Source organism: Thermobia domestica, chromosome 6 (assembly GCF_964235325.1).
Source record: "Thermobia domestica chromosome 6, izTheDome1.hap1.1, whole genome shotgun sequence".
NCBI classification, from domain to species: Eukaryota; Metazoa; Arthropoda; class Insecta; order Zygentoma; family Lepismatidae; genus Thermobia; species Thermobia domestica.
The window spans coordinates 272,782,150-272,794,501 of NC_137459.1; positions in this window are offsets into that span (position 1 = coordinate 272,782,150).

The window sequence follows — 12,352 nt, forward strand, 5'->3', positions numbered from 1 at the left end:
ATTCGGCACACACAAGTTTAAACGAAAGCTAACGTTTAAGAGAAATCGAAACCTAAGGATAGCAATTGGTTCCTCAATTTCATTTTCCAGTGACAATAACAGAACTTCTGAAATTAACTTTTAGTAAACATCAGAAACAAAATGGTTACAATATTGGTACTTTGATAAAGTAGTTGCATCAGGTTGAAATATCGCTCGAAATGGACAACTCTAAAGCAAAATATAATACTAAGAAATGGATAGACGTCCCTTTATGTTATTTAATTTCAAATAAATTACAAAACGTTATCATAAAACATGACTTTAATACAACATTAATGCCCCCAAGGAACATAGAAAAAAACTTAGGAGAATTTATAAAATTATTCAATGATCAGCTTGGTTTTGCAAGTGTCTATGGAGTTTTATGCGCTTGACAAGCCGTTACACAAACATGATGAAAAGAAACACAGACATTAGGCTGAAAAAAAATATATTTAGGATGCGAAATACAACAATGTTCAAAAATCAAGGTCTTCAAAACACCTGTAGAAAACACGATATTGATAAAGTGGAGGTGATCAAAGAAATCTTCGTCGACCATAGAAAGGCCAATATAAGAAATTGTTTTCATTCGAACGAAGGATTTTTCTTTCTTTTTCTTTTTTCTTTTTTTTTTTTTTTGTTTGTTTGAGTTTTATGTTTCACGATTTTCTCCAAGGCTAAGGGAGACGGTAATGAAGATTATGAACAAAATGGAGAACTGAAGAAAGTGGGAGAAAATGAAGGAACCTCGAGAAAATACGGTGTTCGTATACCACAAAGCCTATTTGGTGAGAGCTGGAGTCAAACCAGGGACCCCACTCACAGAGGTAAGCTCTCTACCACTGAGACACCGCGGCCACATGAACGAAGTAATTAAAATTAATCTTTGTCAAGGGTACTGTGTATACATGTTGATGATACCCTAGTAAGGCGGAAAATCCATTTTAAAGAGATTCTTGGGGTGCTAGAAACGAGAGTTCTTCGAATCACAAATATCATCTTCCTTACACCAACTTTACAAAAACGCAGTATTAAACTCGCTATATGCCTTTAAAATATTCAAAATAAATTAGTGATAATATCCCTCATAAGATTTCTTAAAGTGCTAATTGTGTCCTAGAAGTAATAATTTGTTTATTTAACGAATGTATGGAGAGCGGAATTTTATCATCAAAACCAAAAATAGCAGGAGTTACAAATGAGCCGTTCAGTTCCGAAACAGCTCTTGTTCATTTACAGAAAATCCCAGAAAACCGAGAAAAACTGTAAGATCGATGCGTTTTGTAGAATTGGAAATATTTGAGGATGTTCAGGTTTTTCACATCACTCAATTATTCCCAGTTCTACAAAACAGATAGATCCTACATTTCTAAAAGAAAGTTTTCTGGGATTTTCTGTAAATGGACAAGATCCATTTTGGAACTGGACGACTCAAATACAAGAATTATCAGGATTAGAAATTATCTACCACCATGACAACATTTTCAGGCCACATCTCAGCTGTTGCCATGACAACTATGATTACGTATTTAAACTAGTTCGTCATCTACCCTATTCAGCAGAGTTGACTCTCAGACTTCCATTTGTTACCGAATCTTTATAAAAAATTCTCAAGATGGACGAAATTTTGAAAGCGATGCAGGTAACTTGGATAAGAGATCTTCAGCACTCGAATTCAGTACCAAATCTGTATTTCTTACAGTTTGCTGAAAGCTCGAAGCTTTTCAATCATCGCATCGTATTTTGACGCCATTTGGAGATTGTTGTTTCATGGCTAATACCCCTCAACGCAACAACAATAACAAGAAAATAATTTTCCCACTGTGTGCAAGTATTTTCTTGTATTTGTATCTTATTAATAAATATCAGTCTAATCTTGAAAAATGAGTATTGGAAGCTTCCTGGAAATTATAGCTCTAAGCATATGACAGGAGTGAGCAGATCATATTCTGAACAACGAATTTGGTTTATCAAAGTTTTCAGCCCGATGGGTCTTACATCCTCTGACTCTTGAACAAAAGTGCACTCAGTACAACAGGTAATGGAACAACTTGAAACTGTTTGAACGTGATGTGAACAATTTTGGCTCGTGATTCATCACTATGGGCAAATGTTGGATTCATCACTATCAACCCGTCGTCACTGTTTAAGTATGTGTCAGTGGGACATTAATTAAAAAAAAAAATACTTTTAAAAAATGAAACGAGTTATGCGTTATACACAGAAAAATGCAATTCTTAACAATCACGAAGGAAACAAAGAAAAGTATCAATGGTAAAGCCCCAGCTACGCTCGGATGGGGTCAAGTAAATTAAGAAAAAAAATATTTGCGTTCAGATTTGCTTCTTAGCTGGTTTCATAAGATATCTTGGAAACCCACTTTCAGAATATAACAAGTGGGTTATATTCTAGTAGACGTAGCCGTTATATTTAAGCAAAAAATGATTTAAATGTACCCAACATGATGAAGATGGAAGAGCGTGATGAAGATTCAAACCCATGTTCAAAACCCATGTGTGCCATAGAAGCCAATTTTCTAGCGAATAGCTGCTCATCGTCAACACTACTGTAGCAGGGTTCTTGGTAACACATGTTCACAGTAATTTCTAATGATAATGGATTTATTGATTTCTCTAGGTTAATTTTACTATGTTAATAATAATAATAATAATAATAATAATAATAATAATAATAATAATAATAATAATAATAATAATAATAATAATAATAATAATAATAATAATAATAATAATAATAACTTTATTTTAAGTGCTATGAACAGCTCATAAGCAAAAATACAGCACTATGTTAAAATTATTATATAATCATTTTAAACAGACCAGAAATTATATAACATAAAATTACTATTAGAGCAGGATAAAGCCTTTGTCAGAAGAGTAATATATTAAAATTATAAGGTTCAAACTGATATATAAAACAAAAAATAAAAGAAAGCTGTCAGTCTCAAAATATACGATTAAAAGAACTATGCAAATTATAGTCTCATTTAACTACCATTTAAAATAATGAAAAGACCTTACTTAAAATTTGACCTTGACATGCAGAAATCTCTTTCACTTATTGTCATATTTTAACGTAAAAGACTGGTTCTTTGAGTAAAAGATTATAACATAAAAATACACTGAATATACACAATAACAATAAAATAAAGATAAGCAGCTAGAACCCTTGTCATAAAGTTAAAACTGTTTAATTTTGTAAGAAATGCTCTGATATTTCTCTTAACATTTGTTCATTTTAAATTGTAGGACATTGTCATCCTTCTTAGTATTTCACTTTTTAAGTTTAATGCAACCAATGTCGATTGATTCCTAACACTATAAGTCGGCACTCTTATTCCTATATTTTCTAAGCAATATTCGCTACTATATTTATTTTCCAACACCATTTGAATAAATAATTTATCAGTAACTTTCCTCCTTTCCGATAGTTCTTGAAGCCCCCAAAATGTTAACCAATATCCATATTCATGTGCATAGTAATCTTTTTTCATTTTATAACACAGTAGCCTTACGAAACATTTCTGTACAGCTTCGATTTTGTTAACAAGTGTGTTGGATAGACTATTCCAGACAACTGAACCAAATTCCAATTTAGATCTAACAAGTGTCTTATATAAGTATACATACGAACTACCATTTATAAAATCAGGCCATTGATAAAATATAAAACCTATTTTTTTCCTTGCTGATTGCACAACGTCATTTATGTGATTAGCAAATTTTAATTGTCTGTCATACAAAATACCGAGATCTTTAATTTGCTGAACTTTGTCTATTGTTACTCCATTGATTTTATACTTGCTAACAAAATATTGAGTTTTATTAGTGAATGTCATATGTTTAGTTTTCTCAGAGTTGATCATTAATAAATTATTTTCACACCAATGATATACTGTATCTAAATCTTTCTGCAGCAGATAATTATCATACTCGTTATTAACTACTCTAAAAAGCTTTATGTCATCTGCGTATAAAAGTATTTTTGAGTATTCGACTTTTGCTGGTAAATCATTGATAAATAGAGAAAAAAGAAGTGGCCCCAGGGGAGATCCCTGAGGTATCCCCTTCCCTATTTGACCTTGACTAGATTTTACATTCCCTATCTTTACTTTAAAAGTTCTATTTGATAAGTAACTTTCAAACCAATTAATATATGACAATGATAGGCCAATGTTTGATAACTTACTTAGAAGTAATTTGTGATCAATGGAATCAAAAGCCTTTGACATATCGATATATATAACATCTACCTGTAGATTACTTTTCAGTGCAAAGTATGTATAATCAGTAAAATGGATAAGATTTGTTGCAATTGATCTACCTTTATAGAAACCATGTTGCATATCACTTAATGTATTCTTTACATTAAAATATAAATGTTTGTGCACAATTATTTCAAAAATCTTAGAGAAAACACTTACTAAACTTATAGGCCTATAATTTTTAACGTCATTTTGATCACCATGTTTGTATATTGGCACTACGTATGACTGCTTCCATTTTGAAGGAAATATTCCAGTCTTTAACGACGCGTTATATATGTTTACTAAATTTGACGCTACTTCATTGCTACAGCCTTTAATTACATAATATGGAACGTTATCAGGTCCAGGTGTAGTACTCCCTTTAATTTTACTAATTGTTTCAATTACATTTTTTTGCGTAATGGATGGAATACAAATCGACATATAATTATCATTATTTTCTGTCAGTTTCGTAACCTTACATCTTTTACTTTGGTTGGAGTCAAAATTAAAAGAATTATAAAATACGACTTTAAAACATTCTGCTATGTCAGTAATTTCTAACAATGATGTATCATTATACTTCATCTGTTTTGGTATTTGTTTATTGTGTGATTTTTTGAAAGATCTCCAGAAGTACACACTGTCTTTACAAATACTGTTCTCCAATGATAAGAAGTAAACTTTTCTAGCCTCAAGATATTTCTTTCTGACCACCTTTCTTAAGTCGGAGTACCTCTGATACCAAATTTTATTATTTGATTGTCTAGCCTTTACAAAATATTTTGTTTTCTTATTTATCAATGATTTAAGATCTCTAGTCATCCACGGGTCTCTATATGTTGTATTATTATTATACAGCTTCTTCGGTACGTAAGAATCAAAAACTTCGTATATATTGTCATACAAGGTTTCAGACATTTTATCGACATTGTTGGTAGGATCATTAATTTCTTTTATATTCTTTATTCCGTAATAAACCTGTAAGAAATCCGCTTTCTTAAAGTCATAATTGCTGGTCTGTTTTGTATTCTTTTGAAAGTTATTATTTCTTATAATATTCCATGAGTACACAAATGGTGGGTGAAAACGATCAATTTTTGTAATTGGTTCAACATTAAAATTTATTGCACTATTTTCTATATTCGTAAGTAACAGGTCCAATACTTTATCCTTATTCATGACATCGTATGACTTATTTAGCTGATTCAATTGAAGAAGGTTGCTTAATTCTACTACCTTTTCTGCTTTTTTCTTAACATAAAAATTGCTAGCGGTTACAGTCCCAGTTTCCCAGTCGATTCCTCCAGCGTTAAAATCACCTAATATTATAAAATTACCGTTTATTGTTAACAAGTAAGAACTCAACCAGTCACAGTAATTTGTAAAATTCTTTAACGATAAAGTAGGTGGAAAATAGTGCAAACAAAGTAAAAGTGGTTTATGGTCAGGGATTAAAATTTTTAGTACTATTACATCTAACCTATCGTCAGGGACTTGTATCATTGAGTATGAATATTTATTGTTTATTAAAATCATACATCCACCCCCCTTAGATTTGTTTTCTAATGCCAGGTTCCTATCCCTCCTAATGATATTGTATTTATTAGATAATTGTACAAAATGCACATTTGTTTCCTTTAGCCATGTTTCTGTGATACAATAGATATCGTAATCCTCACAATTTACTTCGTCCGTGAAAGACCGTTCTAATAATAATAATAATAACAATAATAATAATAATAATAATAATAATAATAATAATAATAATAATAATAATAATAATAATAATAATAATAATATCAAAATATCTTTGAAACTATCTGGCATAGAACCTTGAAAGGGAATGGAACCGATTCTTCTACGGTAGAGAACGCGTTTTGGACATGGAGTTTGTGTATGTGGGTGGTGGTGTTGAAAATGTCTGGGTTTCCTGAGAGCAGTGGTGAAATCCAATGTAGTCGCGATGACTAATGGCTGTGAAAGGCAACTCCAACCTGTAGATTCTGAAAATCCACTCCCCGAAGAAAGTCTCTGCAAGAATTGTATTAACATTTGCCAGACTCGTAAATGGCAAGTTAACTCTGAAACACTGCTAGGTGACCAAGTTCTAGTGGATGTTTATAGAAAACCTACTGTCACATCATGAAGATCAGCCACAATGAGGACACGAACGACGGTGGTGATCTCGTATTGGGTGGTGAGGTGAGGAGGACCACAGTGAGTGGACAAGAGCCAGAGACAGAAGGGGACGATGGCTATCAATGAACAGGCTGTTCAGCCCATTCCTAAACCTGAACGTTATGTGGATGATTTCTCACCACTGGCGGATCCACGTGGCAACCGCCCCCCAAAGATCTTTTCTTTTACTTCCAGCATTTATTGTTGGGAAATACAAATAGTGATCTTTTCCCGACCGACCCAACCTGTACGACAAGCCTAGTAGAGTCTAATCAAAATAGTCTATGTGGTACTTAATAGTACTTAATACCGACATATTTGAATTATGAATGCTTCTGTCCTTAATACTTTGAGGCGGTCACCATAAGCTCCAATCGAGCGAGAATATGATTCATTCATTGGACGCACAGCCGTAGGAAGGAGGGCAAGACGCCTTACTCTTTGAACTAAAAATGTATATTTTAAAACAATGTCCTAAAAAAAGGATATGGAAATGGAATTCGGGTCCCAGAACTTCAATTACCCTTACCTTGAATAAAGAGAAATATAGCATCTTCAGCGCTCGTTACCGAAAAGCTCTCTGAATCTGAGACTTTTCGATTGGTTGATTGATTGATATGTATTTACGTCGTTTGTCAAAAGTGATGCTTTACAGAATGAGACCTAGAGTTTATAGTTGGATCTGAACCACTGTAGTGCTTTCAATGCTTACTCGTCGGGAATCAAGCCACAGAGCCTCACGCATCAAAGATCAAAGGTACGTTCACTAGCTACTAGATCAACAAAGAGAGTCATGACTTTTGGAAGTTCAACAAGGAAATATTAAGAAGGGACCTGGAATTCATTGTGACTTTTAGTGGCAGTTCATCTTTTCTTGGGAAATAACACAAGCTGTTATTGTATTTCATATACCTGGGGCTGAGAAGCAAAGTAGTACAAGTCATAAAATATTAATTTCACAGAAGTGAAAAAGTGTTTTCAAGACAATATTTTGTTGAATTGAGTCGATTGTTTATTGAGGGGAAAAAATTTCACTTCCTGCGTTCCAGTTGTCCACATCTCAAAACTTTCTTAGTGTCCCTCGTACTAATGTAAGTAAGAAAAAGCGATAACTCAATTTCGGCCAAAAAGTGACTTGGCATAGTTTACCTCTCAGCCCCAGATATAAAAGATGAATTCCTGAGAGAATAACTGATCTTCGCACAGGCCAAACCGCTTAAGCTAGGAACTTGAAATTCGGACAGTAGATAAGATTTGTGGCGTAGGGTATCACTAAGGAAGGATTTTTTTGGAAATTCGAAGAAAGGAAGGGGGAAAGGTTGGAAATTAATTAAATAAGATGGCCATCTCGCCGAATCCCTTAAGGTTAGAGACTTGAACTTTGGTATTTGGATTTCTCATTTAAAATGACTTGACGCGCGTTTCAACGTTTTTTGATACTTTAGTAAAATGAGAAAAAAAAGAGGTGGAAAAAAAGGGGTGGGATTGCAATTATTATAATAAGATTTCAATAGGGTCAAGTGGGGTAATTGTGAAACGAGAAAACATACTTTTGAGTGTACAGCAAAAACTGCTTGGGTTAGAAACATGAAAAAAAAAAAACGATACACAAACATCTTTCAAAATACCTCAGACACTTTTCGTTATCATATGTAGTTTTCCTGGAAGAATGGAAACATGTGTTTCTAAATAGCTCCTGCATTTGGAACTATTTTGAAACAGCAATGGGTCTACTGTGAAATACCTGTATAACTTACAGGATTGAAGACTAAAGAATACTGGGGACTATAATAAAATGCTTTGAGTGTAATGTTTCACAGGACAAAATTTAGTGTATATATCTCAGGTAATCACAGAGTGATTCCGTATCGAAAATTAAATGAATAATAACTCGTATTTTTGATACTTACTTTATCAGAATAACTTTGAAAGTAAGTGATGATGGAAAGCAGACTTGGAGTTAAGAAAAATTATTTTCATTTTCTGTCTTCACCAAAAATTCCTTTGTTTTCATTTAAAACAAAAGCTGATTATCATGCAGAAAATATTAATTATAAAATATCATGCCATTTTCGTGATCGAACATGATCCAATTAAACGCGGAAAAATAAAAAGAAGATGCACCTTTCACAGCTTGTACTGAACAATAATCATAGACACACACTTCTGTTGCATAATATGAAAAGTTCTAAGAATATAATGTTCTCATTGGAGTACCTACAAACAGTTCTATCTTTTACACTTCTAAGGGCTACTGCTCACTGGCAACATTTTGTTGGGCAACTATATTGTTGCTCTGGCTAAATGCATTGAGTCTTATGGGAGTCCGCTCATTGAGGCGACGGCGACAGAAAAGTTGCCGAAGTGTCACCAAGTAGGGCGACAGCTTGGTGACGGAACAGTTGCGCAACATCTAAAAATGCATTGAGTCTTATGGGAGTCCGCTCACTGCGGCGACGGCGAATACATGTATGTCTTAATTTATGAAGACAATGAGAAATTAATTGAGGAAATAGAGAAACGAGTAGCGTTATATATATATATATATATATATATATATATATATATATATATATATATATATATAAAGTTTGCATGAATAGCTGTTCAGATATAAATTTAAAAAAGAAATTGTGGGAGTAAGAATGTTTCGTTGTTATAAAAGCCTGGGATGAGCTTTCCAGCCAAGAAACAACACAGGTAGGTAAATTTTCGATAATTACATATTGCTGTCTTACTAGACACTACTATTTTTATTGAGTTCCCACACCTAGAAAAAAATACAGATAAAATTACCATTCTCAATTTTCTTTACACTTCAAATGTGAAAAAAAAACAACTGTACAAGATAAAAATGACTGAATTTAAAACGTGAAGAGTACGCGCAAAGAACAAGGAAAGTTAATTTTTATTTTATGTCTATACGCAGAACATCTGAGAGTACAGTCACGGTACAGTGTTGTCGGATTGCAGCTAAGTTTCGTTTTGTTAATTATTTCCAGTAGTTTTATATTTTCGTTGTTATTGTTATATTTTGATTTGAATAATTGTTCCCGTTCGTATTATAGTTATTTACGATGTACAATGCTGTCATTTTTTGTTCCCCATTCACGCTACCTTTGTAAGTTTGATAGCATTGGCGTACTTAGGATACTTTTTGCTTACTTCTAAAAAGCAAAAAACATATTAGAAGATCTTGTTATAATAATGTTGTGTCGTCTCCCTCTCTCTCATTGTTAATCTGTTCGAATTATTTAGTTCTGCATTTCAGATGGGTGTCTCACAGTCGAAGAAATGATTCGCAGAACACTCATGTCCTGCTTTGAACTTCAACACACCCAGAAACCTGTGCACGTTTATTCCGAGTGTGAATTGACAAAGAAAGGTGAAAGGTGCCCATGTGAGGATACATGTCTAATAGGCCTTTAAGGACGCTCAATCCACCCAATTTTGAGATTATTTCTCTCCAGACTCCATGGATGGACATGCTAAGAAAAATTGTTCTATTCACTATATAGCTTGTAAAATTTTTCCTTTAGCAATCTCTCACTGTATATAGGAGTACCCAGTATTTCATTTTTCTCCTTTTTTCCTTCTTAAATTCAGCATTAGAGCCCAAACAATAGCACATTCTTCAAAGTCCATCGTACTGTATCTAATCCCGCCAAATTGTGATTTTTAATACCTGGCAACTTTTCTGTTGCCGTTGTCAGTGAGCGAGGGTGTGGCAAAAGAAATGTTTTGTCGCCGTGAAGTTGCTGACTGTAGGCGACAGCGACAAGATAGTTCCGCAACTGTTTTGTCACCAGTGAGCGGTAGGCCTCACACATCAACGATCTTTCCAAAACAGTACTTATATGTATCACCAAACATTACCATTGTAGGAATAGGCATAATGCCAATGATATTCGACTGCCAAAGAAATGTCAGTTTCAACAGGTTCAAATATTTTCTTGTTCGCATCTGATTTAAATACCACAACTTCACATTCATCATGAGGTAGGACCCTTAATACTGTAACAATATAATTATATATGGTACTATTTCGGCATTACACTATATGGTACTTTAAAATTTGCAAGAACAAAGTATTCTGGTCTAATGCACTGTTTCAGGTTCCTCTATTTTGACGAAATGTCAGGTTGTGGGTCATCCAAATTATCATCTTCAGAAGATGCATTCAGACAAGCAAGCATTCTTGAGCAAGCTTCAGCAAGACATTCTTCGTCGCTACTCGAAGAGTCACGAGCCTTCTATTGCTTATTCTTAGGTGCTGTATGACATAGTGGCACTGAAACATCATAGTTAGCATGCACTCCTTCGCTTCATATATTTAAATATTTTCTCGTTTCATAATAGCCCTTGTCTTTTGACCCATGTTGTCCCTCCACCATGCATCATTTACATAGCGTGAAAAACCCAAATATCCTCTACAGTAATATATATTTAGGTAGTGAGGCATTTGGTATACAAGACATAACAAAAGTTTGGCAAGAAAAAAATAAAAGTTTTTTTTTTCTTTTTAAAATGAATGCTTTCAGATTATATTTTTTTAAAATCAAAAACTGTCATACTTCAATTATTTGAGATATATATAATTGATATAGCAATAAATTTTCTGTCTTCTTATAATATATTTTTCTTGAGACTTCAAAGTCACAGAGTACTGAAAAACAGGGTGGTTTCACAATAGCCCCACTTTTTCTGTGCTTCACAATTACCCCACTTGACCTTATCTAAGAATTGAAAGTTAGAAACATGGAATTTTGTACATGGAATTTTCACTTAAAATAATTCAATACGTATTTCAGCATTTTTGATATTTTACATAGGAGGGGAGAAAAGGGGTATTATTATTATTATTATTATTATTATTATTATTATTATTATTATTATTATTATTATTATTGTTGTTGTTGTTGTTGTTGTTGTTATAAGATGTCCACATCTCATGATTCCTTAGAGACATGAAAGTTGGTACTTTGATATTTCATTTAAAATAAACTTGTATTTGAGCGTTTTTCGCCACTTAACATAGAAGGGCCGTGTGCGTGGGTTTTCTCGGGGTTCTCCCGCTTCCTCCCACTTTCTTCATTCCACCATTTCATTCATTACACATTATCACCGTCTCCTTTAGCCTAACCGGCATAACCGTGGGACGTAAAACTCAAAATTTTATTTCATTTCATTTAACGTAGAAGGGAAGGAAAAGAGGTGGGGGTTGTTCACTAAACGCCCTACGGGATATATGAATTTCGTGACAGTTTTAGCTCAAATCAGTTCTATATGAAAGTGACAGAAGGAATAACGCGACATATCGTGCCACCGTACCACGTAAAAGCATTTGCTATATTGTGCGAGGGGCAAAGACTAGTATGCCGAACAATTGGGGCCCTGGGGGCAAAGACTAGTATAATTGATGTTGTAAACATAGTTATAATTATACAATGTTTCTCTATGCATGCATACTTTTGTTATCTATTTGTGGCTCGACTGAGCCTGTCTTTCTTTTCAACTGTTGTCCCGCAATTGTTATTCGAAATATAAATGATTAGAGCAAATTGTACACTTTTTCGTTAAAATGAATGCCATTTTCAATATAGTATTTTCCTTTGTGCAAGCACTGTGCAAGACAGGGCATCTGATATATCGCGTTGACTATGTGTGAAGTGAATCATGACACCGCCACGTCTCCGAAACGAAAGTGCGTATTTAACTTAAATCTACAGAAATAATACACTTTCATTTTTTAAAAAAATCGGGTCCCAAAATGGAATCAGGAAATCAGGTTTACACCCCCCCTCCAGCCTCGGGTTCATATGCATCCCATTCTTGAAAATTAAAATTCTAGTCATCCTGAGGCTACGCTCATCTTCCAGA